Genomic DNA, 18870 nt, shown 5'->3' with positions numbered 1-18870 from the left:
CCTTGCATTCTCAAAGACAAGGATATTTTGCAAGGCCAAGTACAAAGACAATCTTCATGGCAGAAGGCATGGTGATGAGATGCTGGGCTAATTGGGTGGAGAGGTAGTGTCATGCCCCATCTCCTTGCATCTGGGTCTGGGCTTACATGCTGCTAAGTGAACTGAATGTTCAGGACATGGCACAAGCATGTCAACCTATTATACTAGTCCATTTATTGAAGGACCTTATAGTTTTAAGACCAATGAAAAACTGTTTATCTAATGTTTCTGAAGATTATATGTTGTAAAGGTAGGCATATGTTGCCCACCTGATAGTGGACAGCCAATCACAATCCTAGTTCCTATAGAATGTGTACTTAGATGTTTCCCTTAGCCAATCCCAAATCTTGATAGGTTTTTCATTATTGCCATGTACCATGATGTCACCTCTGACATATTTTTGTCCCGACGTCTCGGCTTTCAAAGCTTTGATTTCAGTGTCCCCAGCGCTGCGAGTCTCCCTGTTATGGTGGCTGGGGGGTTCCAAATCTACAGGCTAAGGTGTCCATGGTCCTTCTTCATGTGGCCTCTCTTACTACCGATGCCAGCAGAATGGGTTGGGGGGGTCTACATTGGGGGTCCTCTCAGCTCAAGGGTTGTGAGATCTGGGGAGAGCCATCGATCATCCAATTGGCGAGAGTTGTGCCATTCTCCGAGCTCTGGTGTACTTTGAGGAGTTGCTAGACGGTCGGGTGGTTTATGTCCGAACGGATAATGCAACAGCCTTGGCATATGTCAACCGCAAAAGGGGTTCCGGCCAATCCTTGAATGCTCTGGCAGTGCAGATAGGCACCTGGGGGGAATCGCATCTGGTGTCTCTGGTGGCCTAATGTATCAGGGGGGTGGATAATGTTCAAGCGATCTTCTCAGACACCGGTTTCACTCCTCTGCCTCTTCTGCTCTCGGTTTCAGGCCGAGGGGATTGGGGGTGGACCCCCTCTGTGTACAGTGGCCTTGGGGGTTTTCCTTTATGCTTTTCCACCTATTCCCCTTCTGCCCCAGGTGGTTTGGTGCATCATAGTGTCCAGGGTGACTGTGTTGTTGGTAGCTGCATTCTGGTCCCGCCGGAGTTGCTTCCCCTCCCTGTTGGTGCTTCGGTCCTAGGAACCTTGGCTGGTGCTGAGGTGGCCGTGTCCCCTTCAAGGGCATCTGTGATTGGAAGTCCGCCAGATGCAATGGGCAGTGTGGCTATAGCTCAGTCTAGGCTGATATCTCAGGGGTTCTCAGGTCCTGTTGTTGAATCCATAATGGATGCTCTTAGACCCTCCACTCTGAAGGTGTTTGGCAGGCATTTGGGCCTTTTCTGAGACTGGTATGGGCGGTCTGGGATCCCTCCCCTGCCTTCTGGCCTCTCCGCTATCCTTCAATTCCTCCAGGACGGGTTTTGACAAGGGCCTGGCAGGTTTTCCAGGCTTCACTCCCAGTGGGCCTCCATTAAATTCCTTTTGGGGGACTCCGATGGTCACTTGTATGGGGAGGTGTTGGTGGGGAAGTTTGCTCCAGGGTTTTTCGTCTTCCCGTCCTTGTGCTGATAGACGTTTCCCCCTTGGGATCTCCCTCTTTTATTACGGTTCCTTCAAGGGCCTCCTTTTGAGCCCATTTCTGAGATTGATATCAAACATCTTGCAGTGAAATCTGCTTTTCTTATTCCATCACTTCTGCCCGTAGGCTTGGGGAGGTTGGGGCTCTCTTATGTCACCCTCCTTTCCTGAGGGTGCTGCCGGACTCGGTGGTGGTGAGGTATGGTCCGAAGTTTCTCCCTAAAGTTGTCTCTTGGTTTTCACACCTCTCAGGATCTGGTTCTCTCTGACTTCTTTCATGATCCGAAAACGCCTGAGGAGGTGGCTTGGCATAACATTGATGTCCGGCCATGTTGGAGTATTTGGCTAGGTTTGCTCTTTTCCGCCAATCTGATAGTCTTCTGATTGCTTGTGGTCCGGCTGAGGCTAGGCGGAAGGCATCTGTGGTTTCCATTTTTCCAGTGGTTCTGTGTTGTGATCTCCATGTCCTATGTGGTTTCTGGCCTGCCTGTGCCTGCGCACAATCAGGGGCGGTCCACCAGGGGTTTGGCGGCTTCCTGGGCCGATGCAAGGAGGGTTTCTTTGCAAGAGATTTGTATTGCTTCCGCCTGGGCTGGTCTAAGCACTTTCATCAACCGTTATGGGTTGAGTTTCTCCCACTCGGGGGTTGGTTCCTTCAGGTTTGGAGTTTTGTCTGTGGGGATGTGAATTAAGCGTTATTGTGGGTGTGTTTTGCTGCACTGTTTTTGGCTCTGTGTCTCATTGGACCTTTTCGCCATTGCTGCTTTGGTATACCTCATGAGGTAAGTACTGGGACGAGGAAGAGTGGACATGGAGGTAATGCTCTGATTACTTGCTGGTAATCTTCATTACTCCTAGTCCTACTCTTCCTTGTCACAGTACTGACGACCCTCCTCACCCTCCCTGCGGGGAAGGTCCCATGCTCTGGCTTGGTAATATGAGAGTGAGTGACGTGGATGTGGGGGAGGAGTTATAGGGATTTAAAGAAATAGAAGAAGGTCCTGTGTCGGAGGCAGGGGCCTCATGATGCAAGTACTGTGATGAGGAAGAGTGGGACTAGGAGTAATAAAGATTCCTGGTAAGTAATCAGAGCATTTCAATCAATCTATGGCAACCGGTTAGCACATGTCTCGAGGTTTCTACCACTTCTCCTTTGATGCCATAGCACAGGTGGAATTCTGGGAGATTGCAGAAAGGATGATGACTTGGGTGCCAGTGCAACTTGTGCAGCTGGAATGTTCACCTCTCCCTTCACTGCAACACTTACCACTGTTACGAGTGTGAGCCATTGTGACAGCAGCAGCCACACTTCTATCAAGGAAGACATTTTGAATGGTGGCAGACATTGTTTTCCGAGCAGTACTAGCAGTCACAGCTGACACACAGAGGGTGGCACTGATAAGGTGGTACTCCTCAAGATGCCAGGGTCAGAGCCTACAGAAGGCAGAACATTAAGTGGCTGCTGCATGTTATTGTTATGTTACTAAGCGCTCATAGCCGCCACATCATCAGAGCAGTAGTCTCAGACCACCAAGGCTTAATTGAAGGTTTGCGCATGTGTGCTTGCTTCAGCAGCACCTATACTAAAAAATTGGAACGATACAGAGAAGATTAGCATGGCCCCTGCGCAAGGATGACACGCAAATTCGTGAAGCGTTCCAAAAAGAAATAAAATAAAAAATTTTAAAAAAAGAAAGTTTGCGCATACCCCTGCTTGGGGTATCGAGACCGTCGTCTGAGGAATGGATTAAATGATGCATGCGCAAAGGATATGATGAAGGGAAACAGGGTGTAGGTACAATAACACAAACAGCATGGTAAAGAAGAGGGGCCCTATTTCATAATACCGTGTGTCCATATAGATCCATCTACTGTGGATTTCCGATCATGATGTCAGGATATACGATGGTATGTTCTAATACGTGAGGCAGCTTTCAAAGCCCAATAGGTATTATACCAAGCAGTGTTTGACTGTGTGGTAAGCGGGCCCCTGATGTTTGACCACACTGAGCAACACAGGTTTGAATCCCGGATCCGCGCTTGAAACCAAGCGTGCTATAAACAACGTGGCTTGCACGCTCTTAATGTACAAGGCCTATAGTAGGATTACCCCACCCTCACCCCCTTGCCTTGTTGGGCCTTGAGACACACAAGTGTGTAGGCGCACAATAAATGACCTATATAAAAAAAATCCTTATATTTCCCACGGTCAAATTCTGAACAATAATTCTGGGACTGGCAAGCCTAAAGGCCAACAGTTGCCCAATCAAGAATATATTGGGTGCAAGTGAAATGTAGATGGATAACAAAAGGAAGGAAGGGCCAGCTCGGGTCAAATGATGGAAATACCAGTATGTGGTGTCAGTGCTGCATTCTTTATTGTGAGATGTAATATTGAGTAAATTGAGCCTGGAATCAAACATCTACTGTCTGCGGTGAGGCTGATATGTGCTCGATGCTCTAAGATCGAGGTCTGTGTCAGATTCAAATAGTATTAGACATGCTACATAATAGGGTAAGAATTGCCAGCGCTGCCCCAGTTTCCCCTGCAGAATGTGCTCTTGGTTTTGTCCGCAGTTCTCTAGTGGCCCTGCTTTGCTGATTGAGTGTCACTTTTCACAATGCTAAAAGCACAAAAGAACTGGTATTTCTAAAAGCTCATGTCCTGTTCATGTAGACCATGACCGCCCTGAGTACATCCAGTGTATGTAGACACTTACCAGCATTTTCATTTAATGAAAACTGGCAGGTCATTTGTTCAGTTAAAAAAGAATTTTGATAGGAATGTAGTTGAAAACCGTGGTTGTGTCCTTGAACACTTTACCTTTGTTTATTGACACAACTGATAAACCCTGGAGCACACTGGCTCTTTCTTTAGAGATGGCTGCAAAAAGAAAAAAACGCGTCCTTGAAACATAGATGCTTTAAATGGTATGTTTGCATGTGATGACACTCTTGATGGTTGCAAAGATAAGGCTGCATTATGCTGGAGCGTAACCACCACCATGGATGGAGGCGGAGAACCAGAAAGAAACACATGATGAGCAGCAGATGTGTCCACATTGAACACGTGAGGATTCATTGTTGTGGTGGTGATGGTGACTTTCTGCAGTGAGAATGAGGGAGGCGAACTCCCTTGCAAGTCTTCAATGCAGAGTGTCAAAACACAAAGTGGGCAACAAGGATAGATGTCATAGTACCTACCTTGGCAAAGCATTAGCATCTCAGGAAGCAATGTCAAGATGCAATAGCAAGTATAAGATCTGCAATAACACGGTGTAGAGGAGCAGCTGCATACCTATGCAGGAGACCCATCGGCCCTTCCTCCCAGATGTTGGAGAAATGAGACCATGGGCTGTTTGACACCTGCCGTTGTGTCAATACTGCAGCGTGTGTTCGAAAGAAGATACCTCTTGCGGCAACCTTACCGAATGTATCTCCAAAGTGATGACAACCTAAGGAAGGAACTCCCCAAAGGAAAATGAAAAAGAGCAAAGAAAGAAGATAGTGACGTCACAAGAGACATACATGACGTCCCGAGATACTGGCTGAAGAAGATGTATGGATCCTACAGAAACCCATGATGAAGCAAAGAAAAAAGTGAGCTTTTAAATGCGAAGAAGATTACACTACACAAAGTGCTACAGAAAATCAATCAATCAATGTACACATGCTGAAATGCAAGGTAGACTACATCACAATAGAAGCTGGCTATATGTAGTAAATAGAATGCAGGCAAAGCCGCCATTATATAAAAGCTGGACATCAGTATCATGAATTTAGTAAGCCAAGACCCGAGAAGAGGGAAGGGAAATCTGTGTCCCAGTAAAAATGAGCAGAATCGTGGCGCTGCATGGCAAGTTTGTCTGGCCTGGAGTCAAGCATGAAGCAGCCAGAGTCAGCTTTCTATTCTGGAAATAAGCAAACATGCAGAGGATAAATCATCCCTTGTTAAGCTGCAAAGAAAGAACACCAAGAGTGCCAAGTTTTATTCATTAAGAACATTTAAAACCTGCAAAATGTACCAGATCGTGGTCTCCTGTTACGTGGGCCAAGGTTGAAAATAGAGTTCAAACTTGAAGTCCTGGACCCGATAGTGAGTGCTCTCACTCCCTTGCATTCTCAAAGACAAGAATATTTTTGCAAGGCCAAGTACAAAGACAATCTTCATGGCAGAAGGCATGGGTGATGAGATGCTGGGCTAATTGGGTGGAGAGGTAGTGTCATGCCCCATCTCCTTGCATCTGGGTCTGGGCTTACATGCTGCTAAGTGAACTGAATGTTCAGGACATGGCACAAGCATGTCAACCTATTATACTAGTACATTTATTGAAGGACCTTATAGTTTTAAGACCAATGAGAAACTGTTTATCTAATGTTTCTGAAGATTATATGTTGTAAAGGTAGGCATATGTTGCCCACCTGATAGTGGACAGCCAATCACAATCCTAGTTCCTATAGAATGTGTACTTAGATGTTTCCCTTAGCCAATCCCAAATCTTGATAGGTTTTTCATTATTGCCATTTACCATGATGTCACCTCTGACATATTTTTGATATGAAAGCTATTGTTTGTGTAACGATCGTTGAGAGAATCTAAGCGTACGTTCGTTGATGTTTGTTGTAAACTCCGTGTTTTAGATAATTGTTAATAAAAGAGTACTTTGCCATCTTCCTGAGTTGGTTCAGGTATTTGGACTTGGATATATTCTGTGTGATCCCATCAATTACATGCACATTCCTACAGGGACCCAAGCTAACGTGGTAGCAGTGCGGATGGTTCAAAGATCCAAATTAGTTCAGCTCCAGAGTTTTGGACAATCGGGCATCCTCCACCATTAGCTGGAAGATCGCAGAGTCTCCTTTGGAGACCAGCCAAACAGAATTAAACTTGCAAGAAGAAGCAAGATGGTGGGCAGGTCCCCCTTTGAAGAAACCCATGTCCGGTTTGCACGGGCGCTCCGCGAAGAGAAGGCGAAGTGGTCAGATTGAAGGAGGAGTCGATACCGAAGGCTTCAAGTCGATTAACGGATGGTAAGTAGACTAAGGGGAATGGCAAATGATGGGACGGGAGTGTGATAATATTTGAGTAATGGCAAATAATTGTAGAGATAATAGAGACTGCCTAGAAGTCCTAATTCAACGGAATTAGAAGGAGACATTTCAAACTTCAACAGAAGTAGAGAGAAACAAAAATGTACAGGTCAGGACCATGTAAGGTGATGTCTCAAACCCTGTACAGGGTGAGGTAAAAAGTAAAGGCGAGAGAAGAGGTGATCACAGTGTTTATAATGTATAAATGTCTGTGGAATCTAAATGTTGTTTGTTGTGTAAAGTATCGAGGAGTGACAGAAATTGTGAACAATTGAAAAATAACAGTGATTAAAGATAAAGTGTACCAAAAACGATTGGCACCAATCAAAAGAATAGATAGGCTATTGAAACAAGAGGATTGAGCAGTGATTGATGGTGCTTGCTCATTTTTGTTGTTTTAAACATTATAAGTGGTGATTTAAGCCAAGGTAAACGGTTTATTTAACAATACGGTAAGTATTGACAGTCAATTGAGACTTGCCATTATGGGAGATACTTCTCTCATGCACCAATGCAATTCACTGACAAAACATTTGCCCACGCTCAAACAGTACAGTGCAGAATGAGTAAAGAGCACAGCAGATAAAATGTTCACGCTGTGGCCACAAGGGGATCATTGTCAAAAGCAGTATTGCAACACATGACCACATAATTGCACGCCACGTACACGTGGAAGAAATAAGAGAAAAGATGTGAGATTTTAGAACTTTGGAAGATGTACCAAGAGGAAAGGGAACACTCACCACCTGAGGAGTGGATGCTCAATCATCATATGGGGGGAAGGCGTTGACCCTTCAGCTCCCCTTACCTTGTCTGATGCAAAGAGTGCTACTACAGAGAAATAGGAGTGTATCCTTCAAAGGAATTAAGAGCAGTGACAAAGTATAGTATTCCGATATATGAACCTCCCACTTACAGTAGTGACGATAGACCGGAAGAGAATAAAAGAAAGGAAGATATTTATAAGTTTATACATGACAAGAAAGAAAAAAAGCAAACAGTCAAATTTGTTGACAGACATATACAGTGAAATCAAGAGATGGAAAGTAGAAAAAGAAAAGGCTGACCAGGTAGTGCTTGTACAAACACATGCATTGGAGGACAGATATTACTTAAGGTAGACGGGAGAACTATTGAGGAAGTTAGGCAAAGAGAAGATAAAGATGAACAAGAAAGGAAGGATAAGGAACCAGAGAAGAGATTAAAGGAGGATGAACAGAGAAGGAAAAGAAGGGAGCAGTGAGAAAAATAAATCAAGAGGAGCAAGAGAAAGTTGTAGTACGAGCAGAAGAACAAAGAAAGTACGACAATAGACAAAGAGTGATAGAATAAAGGGACAAAAAGGAAAGAAAGAAAGAGGAGGAACAAACACAAAGATTGAGGGACAAAAGGTTACATAGACGTAGGGAAGAAGAGGAAAGAAAGGAAGGTGTAAGGAGAAAAGAACAAAGGCAAGAGGAAGAAAGTATTAGAAGAGATGTGAGAAAGCAAAGGGAAGTAGATGGAGAAATGGAATGAAAAAGGAGACAGCAAGGTTTCGATGACAGTCTCATCTGCAAGGAACAAATGAGGCTGAGCTCAGAAATACGATGGGATAGGTTGGAGGGTGGAAGAGATTCTTCCAATAAAGGAAGTAATGCCAGCAGCATCTAGACTAGCGGTAGAAGAAGAAAGAGATTATGCAGAAAGCGTTGGAGAAAGGATTGATAGGGACTATTAACAGTTAAGACGAGGTAGCGAGTATGTAACTCGAGGGAATGGTGAACGATCCCCAATAACACAATCATGAAGTGCGGAGGGAAACCTGTTCAGTGATGAACGTCAGGCATTGTTTTTAAGTAGACTGAACTTAGACAAAGGTGAGGGGGATGATAGTCACACTAATTGGGGCTTAGACATATCAGACGAAGAAAGAAAGTTCGGTCTTGGGCAGAAGAAGGCAGCGCATTCCTTCCCCGAAGGAAGACCGCAAATGGATAAGGAAGTGAGATGGTTAAATCTGGAACAGCCAAAAGATAGAACACCAGATCCCATAGCAAATCCTGAGAATCCCCTAGGATGATCACATAGTGAGAAGGGAGCGTCAACACCATATGTAAACAGTTTAAGGTGGGAGCAAGACTGCAATACATTCAATGGCCAGATGGATAAGGATAAATTCAAATGTAAGCTCCCTATTTTGGCTTCGGGGGCTGGGAAATGGATGTACGAGCTAGAGGAAATGACAGGAGGAAATACGCTGGCCAGAGGGGACATAAAAGGTCTCCTGACAGCCATTCTTGGAAAGAGGGCTGATGACAAATGGATGAGAGCAGGATATTCAAGTGTGACTTTACATAACATAGCGCATGATGGAGCGCAATTTAATAATTGTAGGGCAGATGTTTGCTGACACACCAGATATAGGTGCAATTATGACTCGTAAAATGAAAGAGGAAGAAGAGCCTAGTGCTTACATTCAGGATATTCAGAAGAAATGGCAGCTTGAAACTCGCGAGCTGTGGGAAAACACAGTGGCATGATTTTGTCATATTAGGGGCTGCCTGAGCCAGTACAGAGTCAGATGACAAAACGAGTGGGGATGGAAGCAAACCCATGGGCTGAGATGCAGTTCACAATAATGCACCATTGTTGGTTATTACAAGAGAAAAACAAGAAGAAAGATGATAAGAGGAAGATCGAGGAAGCCAAGTTGGTTCAGAAGAAGATGTCAAAATGTGCCATAGAAGGTGCAGTATTGGCAAGCAGAGAAGGATTGGGAATGCAGGGAGCAATAGGTACTTCACAGGCGAATAATTTGCACCCGATGGACCAAGGTGGGTATGGGTTTACACCACAAGGCAGAGGTACGGGTTATAGGGGAAGAAGAGGAAGATATCAGAATAACAATAACCAAGGTGTGTTCAACAGCACACAGAACGAGAACCAGAGTGCTCAGGCAGGAGATAACCAAGGAGGGATTAACAGAAGGGTTCCCCCAGTATGTTGGAATTGTTGTAATGACAGGACATAGTGCACGCATATGCGATAGCGGAGGGAATGTACAAAATGGCCAGTTTCCCTGAGAGGGGGACAGCTTATGCTCCGACATACAGCACATATACTAGAGAGGGCTCTGTCCAAGATCACACATCTTATCAGGCACAAGCACTGCAAATACAGCAGGTGCCACCGCAGGACAGGCACAAACGAATCCACCTCAGAGGTAGTCACAACAACCCCCTATGCAGACACAGCCGTACGCGAATACAGAACAAATATTCACACCTAGAATAGGAGGTGTCACTGTGGTAGGAGGAAATCCTTTCACAGGGATGGGTATGAGCTTGTACCCACAATAGAACAGCTCACAGGGTGACTTGATGTGTTCAGTACTATCCGTGTCACCAGAACCCCAAGAGGAACCAAGGGTCCATGTGACGATAGAAGAAATATCTTTTCTTTCCTGGGGCAACACGTTTGTGTATACGAGAGGGAATGAATACAATGTCAGGTATTGCCATGAATGTTCAAGGGTTCTCTGAAGCTAAGAGTCTATTTCGTTTTACTGATAAATTACCGGTCTCCATTGAAGAATATGACATGTCCATCCCTTTGTAATATTCACGACAGAGACCAGTTAACATTTTAGGAAGAGATTTAGTGACATAACTTAACATGACAATTTCATTTACTGATCAAGGAATAGTGTGCTCCACTGCAGGTATACACTATTTTAATGTGGGAGAGTTTATACTGGCATTCACAGGACAAGTGGCTCTATGGGGCATTGCAATAGATCGAGAAATGTTTCTATATGGGGTAAGAATTTTGCTGACATGGTTACCTGGTCTGGTAGGAAAGATTGTGAGAATACCTGATGAGTTTTTATTTAGACAACAAGTACCTATGGATTAGGAAGGTGGATAGACTAGTCCTATAGAACTGGAAGCAGCTACAGTACAATAAGAGATGGCAATGCTTTTCATATTGATATTGGTATTGGTATTTTATTTGTATCGTGCTCGTACACAAGTGTTTCAGAGCACAACGAGGCAAGGGAGTGGAACAAGGGAGAACAAAACAACGATCTTACTAGGCCCAGTGACATTGAGAACATGCAAGTGCATGGGAGAGAGGAAGGGGAAAGTGCGTGAGAGGAGGGGTGGAAGGTGTTGAGCAAAGGAATAAAAATTAATAATACATAAATAATAAAAAGCAAAGAATAGTGGTAGTGCAGCCAGCAAGTGGCAAGTGCTAGGTTTAAGTCAACAGACAGGGTATGTCTGATAAGTGCAGAAAAAAGTGGTGGGGGGGTGTAGGGTTATAGATACAGAACCCAGTGCAAGGGATTGCCAGGAGGCAGTGCAGGTGTGTGGCAGGGTGAGCAGGTACCTGGGCCCGAAAGTCAGAGGGTAATCAGGTGCACGATGCAGAGACAGAGCAGATCAGCAGGGGAGAGGATGAGCGAAGGCAGACGCAAAGAGGAAAGTCTTGAGGTGCTTCCTGAACCGGAGATGGTTCTCTTCAAGTTTCAGAGTGGCAGGGAGGCTGTTCCAGTGGGAGGCCCCAGCCGAAGACAGAGATCTACCCCCAGCTTGTTTCTTTCAAAAACGACTGACCCTGATGGAAGAGCTTGGGAGGGAAGGTATTTACGGAGGGACAGCTGAAGGTATTTTGCACCCAGGCCTCATAAAGCCTTGTGGACAATGCAAAGGATCTTGAATTTAATCCCTGCAGCCCCTGGGAGCCAGTGGAGAGATTTCAGGGCTGGAGAGATACATTCCCAGGGCTTGAGGCAAAGGACAAGTGTTGCAGTCCTGTTCTGGATAAGTTGCTAACGGCAGAGAGTATAAGCAGGTAGATTTAGAAAGAGGTTACAATAATCCAACCTAGAGAGAACCAGGGCTCGAGAGACAGTGAGCTTCTGGGGGAAGGAGAGGAAAGGCAGAATACCTCTGAGGATGTGCAGTAGGTGTGCAGTAGGAAGTTTGACTTTTTAGAGACATCAGAGATGTGGGCAGAGAAGGAAAGTGTGGAGTCAAAGATGACCCCTGAGGTTCTTAGCCTCGCAAGTGGGGGTAGGAGGAGGGCCAAGGGCCAGAGAGTGACAGGAAAGTAGGCTGAAGGTGTGCCAATGAGGAGGATTTCTGTCTCACTGGCATTCAGGCAGAGATCGTTGGTGGCACACCAAATCCTGAATGACAAATAGGCAATCAGAGATGAGAGAAGGAGAGGAGGTGGCGAGGGAAGCCTGAAAATGAATTGAGTGTCATCCGCACAGCACTGAAAATTGAAGCAGAAAATGGCAATGCGTTGGGCAAGAGTTGCCAGGTATTGGTTGAAAAGCCAGGGTGAGAGGTTAGACCCCGGGGGAACACCACAGGTAGAAGGGAGATAGATGAAAGGAAGGACCCAAGTTGGATCTAGGAGGGTCGATCAGAGAGGAAAGAAGTCAGCCAGAGCCTGCTCTGTGATGCCAAGGTTGTCACGTAGATGGTTGAGCAGAATGGTATGGTTGACCATGTCGAAGGCAGAAGAGAGATCGAGTAGGATGCGGATAGAGGGGATGTTAGAGTCAAGGTTGGAGAGCAGATCCTCACGGATGTTCAGGAGAGCAGTTTCCGTGATTCTGGCAGCTCTAAAGAAAGTCTGATGGTCGTGGAGACAACCAACAGAATCAGAGTGAAGGTTAAGCTGCAAGATGGTCAGCTTTTCCAAGAGTTTGCACAGAAAAAGAGTGATGGAGTTTGGGCGATAGTTAGCCGGGTAAGAAGGGTCAGCTGTGGTTTTTTTTAGAAGAGGATGCACAAGAGAGTGCTTCAGAGGGGAGGGGAAAACCCCTGAGGTGAAGGAGAGGTGCAGCAATCAGCCAAGGCAGGAGTAAGGATGTCAATGTGGTAATTGATGGTTAGAACAGGGAGGAACCTCTTTTGAAAAGACTTTCATAGAACAAACTTGTGTAGAGACCTAGGCAGAAAAGAGGCAAGGATGAGAAAGAGGGTGGGGAGGGTGGCTGTAGGAGGGCCAGAGTTCACAGAAGGAGAGGGGAGAAGAGTGGGAAGGGACGAGAGGGTGGACAGGATATCCTGGGTTTTGAGATGAAGTGAGAGTCAAGGGCTGTGGAAAGGGCCTGGGAGGCGGCAGGAGAGGTAGAGACTGCAGCATGGTTGGTCATTTCATTACAGATTTTAAAGAGTTCGGCCCAGTTGTTAGATGCCACAGAGACACGGGCGTGGTTGTGGGCTCTCTTCTTAGTGTGGACAGAGAGTCAGTATTGAATTCGGAGCAGGCAACAGGCCAGTTTGTCAGAGGATGAAAAAGAAGCCCTTCATCTCCTCTCAGCCACCTTACACTAACGTTTAAGTGTAGCTAGGTCAGAGTCATACCAAGAATTGCACTTGGCTTTGGGCTTCAAATGGATCCTCATGACAGGGGCAAGAGCATCAAGAGTATTGTAAATAGAAGAGTAGAGCATAAACAGGGCTGTGTCAGGATGTGAGTCAACCAAAGGCATAGGGGGTGGGGTAGCAGTGAAAGCCTCAACTGACACACGCTTCATGGGCCAGATGTCTGAGAAGGTAAGTGGCAGTGTTGGGGTAGGGTTGGCCTGGGGGGAAGAGGAGGGAGTGATCGCTTCAGGAGAGAGGAATGGTCAGAGGGATGGAGATGGGGAGGTCAGAGGAGATCAAGACATCAAGTGTGTGCCCTGTAGAGTGAGTTGGGCCAGAGGGGATGAGAGAAAGTGGGAGGGAATCACATAGGTCATGGAAGAGTACAGAGGAGGAACGAGGAGAGTCTAGATGGATATTGAGGTCACCAAGAATGAATAGTTGAGTGGTTAAGGCCAGGAGGGAGAAGGAGAGGTCCACCCACTCAGAGATATATGAGGTGACCTGACCAGGAGGGTGGTAGATAGTAGCCATGGTAAGAGAGTGGCTAGGAGAGGGAGATAGCCTGCAGACAAGGCTTTCAAAATAGGAGTAAGTCTGCGTGGGAATGATAGATGCAGGAATCCTCTCAGGAAAGTTAAGGGCTACAATCTTTCCGGACTGGGTGGATGTGGGTGCGGAGAGGATCTTTTAGCCATTGGGAAGGAGAGTGTCAACGCTCGTGACAGAGCTGGCCATGAAGCATGTCTTGGTAAAACTGAGGACATGGAGGTCAAGTTCTTCCAGGAGGTGGCAGATGTTAGAGGAGTGTTTGACAGCAGAGCAAGAGTTGAGAGTGGCAAGATGAAGAAGGTTACCAGCCTTAAAGGCCTTACCGGAGAAGGGGTACAAATCAGAGTTACACCCTGCGGAGGTGAAGAAGGAGCCTGAGGTGGGGCAGAAGAGGAGGGAAGAGAGGGCAAGGTCACCAAGGGGGAGGAGGGGGGACATTGGGAGATGAAAGGAAATTGATGAGGGGAGTGCCTATAAAAGAGGAGGAGATTGGCCTGAGGGCCTTGGACCATGATGGTGCCATTAAGGTAGACATTAATGATGAATTTGGAGGAGCCGAAGGGAGCCATGAGAACATCCCAGCGGGTGTCACCATTAATGTGAGAGGAGGAGACAGGACAGAGCACAGAGATCATAGGAAGAGTCCATAGATCTGGCGAAGGAACGACAAAGAGGATGTCAGTGAGGGCCTGTGTGGAGGAAGCACTGGAATAGGTGTCAGCGATAGGGAGAGCAGGGTTGGAGGCCAAGATAACCTTTTTGAACTTGTTCCTACCCGGCTTAGTGAGAAGGGAAGGATAGTCAATGGAGAAGCAGTTGGAGAAGATAGGAGAAACAGAATGTGCCATGGGTGTGGTAGCGAGAAAAAATAGGGGGAGAAGCAGGGGGTGGGGGAAAGCAGGTAAGAGTGGAACAAAGAGAACGGTGAAGTCACTGGGCCAGCAAGTTACAGAGAAGCAACAATACAAGCAAATGCATAGCAAGTTAGCTAAAACAAAACAGCAAGATTTGACTTTTAACCAAAATGCAAAACACAGCAATTGAAAGTTACAATTGGGTTCTGATGCTAGCAAAGGGTGTAAAACACAATGCAATGGAGAATGTAAACATTGGAGAAACAACCAGAGAAGGACAGTGAAAGTCATAAGAGGGTAGGAGTGAGTCCAGAAGGAGGGAACTAACCCATAGTTGAGGAGGTGTGAATGTCATGGTAGTCTGGATTTCTGTGAAGAGTGAGGTAGCAGCATCATGGCGGTTCAGGTGCTGGGGTGCAGAAAAGACCCCAAGTAGCGTTCTGGTAGCAGACAGTAAGCAGACAGGGCCTTAGAAAGTGGGCCTTTGAAACCGGGGGCAGGCTAAAGGCTGCTGGTTCCTGATAGGCCACTAGATATTTGCCAAGACGCAATCAGTGTGCAGTCAGGAAGCACACATGCAGGCAGCCTCAGAGAAGGAACAGACGATGAGGGTAGACCACGGAGGACAGTAATAGCCCTTTAGGAGGTGGACAGACCGACTAATATAACTGATGATGATATTTTCATGGAAGACCGAAGCAATGACAAAGTGGTGTTCTTCATGAGCATAACATACTGGATAAAGATTTAAAAAAATCCCAAGGGAAGTCCCACAGAGAATGGGGATAATGCAGCAACAACCAGAATTCTTTCAGGATGATCTTGAAAAGGTGCGGAGTGCCCTGTGGACCACAGGTCCCTATGACTAAGGATTATTGAAGGGGATCAGGAGTTTAAAATAAAGCTTAAGCCAGAAGCAATTTTACCCCGAACAAGACAGTACCCCATGTCTCAAGAAGCTGATGAAGGTATTTTTCAGATTATTTCATCATTGATGAATCATGGGGATTCTGGTGACATCAGAATCATTGTGAAATACCACGTTGTATGCAATTAAAAAACCAAAAGGGGTCATGGAGATGTATCCAGAATTTAAGACCTCTTAACCAGATTGTAGATGCTGAGTTTCCTTTAGTTCCTAATCCGGCGACAATACTGTGCAGTATCCCTGTAGAAGCTCAGTACATCTCGGTAAACAATTTGAAAAAAATGCATTTTTCTCGGTCCCGTTGCACAAGGATTCACAAGACTTGACCTCCTTTACATTTCACCAAAAGAGACTAAAACATACTTGTTTGCCTCAAGGGTACGGTGAGTCCCCATTGATCTTTAACAGAGTCCAACAGATGAATCTAGGCAATATCGATCTGAAAAGTGCAGTGATACAATATGTAGATAACCTATTGATTTGCAGTAAAACAGAGGATGAGTGTAGACAGGACTCTATCCAACTAATGACTATTTTAGCAAACAAAGGATGTAAGGTGGACAATAATTTACAATACTGTCCTGAAAAGGTGTTATACATAGGTCAGTTAATTTTGCATGAAGGAAATAAATTGACATCTGGGAGAGCCGAGGCAATCATGAAAACAGCAAAACCACACACAGTGAGACAGATGCAACAGTTTCTGGGTTTGTGCAATTACATTAGAGCCTGGGTGTTTGATTATAGCACATATACAAGGCCACGTCTGCAAGCATTAAAGAAAACACAAGTTGGTAAAAGAAAACTAGAATGGACAGAAGAAATGGAAGAAGGTTTTGAGGAATTGAAAAAACAACTTGTACAGCCCCAGTTCTAGGGATTCCCAATTATGCCAAGGAATTGTATTTGTTTTCACACATAAATGGGTCAGTAATGACAGCAGTGCTTACACAAAAAAACACATTGGAGTACAAACCTTTGGCATACTTCAGTGGGATTCTAGACCCAGTTATGAGCAGGCACTTCCCTTGTGAACAACCTTTGGCAGCTGCCACGTTTGCAATTGAGAAGTCCACAAGTATTGTCATGGGCTGCTCTATGACCCTTTACGTGGAGCATGCTCTTATTGCCATTTTAGAGAAACCCAAGGGCACATTGACATACCAAAGAGCTTCAGTTTATGAAGTAATGATTAATAGAGATTCAAGGAAGCGCACCACAGGAAGAGCAGAAACTATGGAAGAAAAGAAGGTGTTCTTTATCCCCAGTGAGGCCTGTAACGTTATTAAAAGTTGTGCTTGAACCATTGCATCGCCATGCGTATGTAACTAGAGAAAGTCTTGCTGCCAAGATTGCAGAAGACTGGTTCATTCCTAATTTGTTAGAACACATTGCACAGTTTATGGTGAATTGCATTACATGTCAAAAGCTTACTGCTGGGCATACCCTGGGGTATTAGAGGAATAATACCTTGACCGAATGGTCCATTTCAGCATTTACATATCAACTATGTCGATATGCTGCAGACATGTAATGGATAAAGGTATCTATTAGTGGTGGTGTGTCCCTTCTCTAGGTGGATCGAGGCAGGTCCATGTGCACACCCTGATGCCACTTGTGCCACTTGTGCAGCAAAGTTTTTAGTACATGAGGTATTCCCAAGGTGGGGTGTGTGTGAAGTGCTAAGATCCGATAATGGGCCACATTTGGCAATGAGCTATTCAAACAAATAGGGCTTTTATTATGTATAAAGCACAAGTTCTCTTCTGCGTATCACATGCAAGTGGATAGCATATGTGAGAGACTCAACGGCCACCTCAAAGAGTGCATCGACAAGATTTATTTCACTTTGAAAAAGGTATGGCAGTATTGCCTTCCCCAGGCCATATAGGCCCTTCGGAATCAGCCATGGTTAGACCACCACCTCACTCTGCATGAGCTAGTGACAGGGCATTGAATAAGAATGCCCCTTACACCTCCGTCTAGGATTAGGTGATGAGAGCATGATTATTTGACATGTATGACTACCAGTATACCTTTTAGTTCAGATCATGTTAAGCATCAGGGGGGGCGGTCTAAGAATACGGAAGAAGATAATTCAGCAACCAATCCAAGTAAACTATTACCACCACCTAAGTTATATGTTGGGGACCTGATCCTGATCAGAAATGTCACCCGGAAGTGGCATGACCCTCACTTTAATGGCCCATTCCTTTTTGAGGAAGTGTCCCATTCAGCTGTTAAAATATCAGGAAGACGAGCTTGGTTGAATCTGAACGATCTGAAGGTTTACAAAGGTGAGACCCTCCCTACCACCATTGCTGGTCCAGAAGCAAGACAAGAAGAAGAATGTACACGTGTGCAGACCCCATCGATGACTAAGAAGAAAGCAACAAGTGATTAACACATACTTTATTTGGACTGGAATTCAACAGACACTGCTTATATCTATATTTCAGCAGAGAGTGCAAGGACTTGCAGAGAAATTCCAGAGATTTAAATTAACTTTCAGAAATATATTGAAGTAGTGCCCAATGCATCAGAATCATCAGTTCTTGATCAGAAATTGGACAAGAGATCAATATCCAGATTCATTTCATGGAGAGTATCTGTTTTAAAGTGATACAAATGCAAGATACCTGTCAACAGTGACGTTCATCGGCTTGTGGTTGCTGTCTTTGTGGTCATACTTCAATCTTACACTGCTATTGTCAGAAGAGATGTTAATATTCACACTTTCTTACAGGATCCTAAAAACAGTCCAGTGATAGGAAACATTCTTATTGCTATAATTGAACAATTTCTACAGTTACAAATGTATGATTGATTGAAAAATGATTAATGAAGAAGATGGCATGATCATAGAGAGTGAATAAGTTCAGCAAGCAGTAGGATTGCGTGAGTAATGATTGCTTAGATTTCTATGCATGCTATATGTTTGCATGATTGTTCTCGTTGTCTTGTTGTTCCTTATTTTTCATGATCTTAATGCTTCCACTGAAGGAGATCCTATGATTCTCCCCACTATGATTATGAATGATGACAAATGATCTCTGTGGATATGTTAGGAGACCTAAGAGAGATGCAGAAGAAGATAATGAAGGGGCAAACACCTATCTAGATAATTCAGCTCACGGGGAAATAACATGTGGTATCAACACATACAAAAGTGGGGGAAAGAGCATCTGATGAGAGGTGTTGTGTCTGCTCTCTCATCCCCTATGCCATGAATACAGTAAGGATTTCGTTTCGAAGGAGGTTTCAGCATACAATGCATAGTGCCTCAGTCATCTTGCAGCATGTACTACTCGAGGACAGAAAGTGAATGATGGATGCTTAAAGTCATGGGTCAAACACTCTAAGCTACTGACATGGGTAGAAGACGAATCAGGCCCAGTAGTTGTAATCCCATTGGTTAATGCAACACTATGCTTTCGAAGACATAGGAAGAACCATGTGGGATATAATAAAGAATATAAAACCACAATTGA

General features: G+C 45.0%; 1 non-coding gene across 1 annotated transcript; it reads left to right on the top strand.

Annotated features, from left to right (window-relative positions):
- The first annotated feature begins 3139 nt into the window (after positions 1-3139).
- LOC138570483 (U6 spliceosomal RNA) lies at positions 3140-3248 on the top strand. Its single transcript, XR_011303530.1, has one exon. It is a non-coding gene; the product is annotated as a U6 spliceosomal RNA (small nuclear RNA).
- Positions 3249-18870: the final 15622 nt, after the last annotated feature.

Source organism: Ambystoma mexicanum, chromosome 2q, assembly GCF_040938575.1.
Source record: "Ambystoma mexicanum isolate Mex_15411 chromosome 2q, UKY_AmexF1_1, whole genome shotgun sequence".
NCBI classification, from domain to species: Eukaryota; Metazoa; Chordata; class Amphibia; order Caudata; family Ambystomatidae; genus Ambystoma; species Ambystoma mexicanum.
The sequence above is the reverse complement of the archived record's forward strand: the minus strand, read 5'-3'. Positions and strand labels throughout refer to the sequence as shown.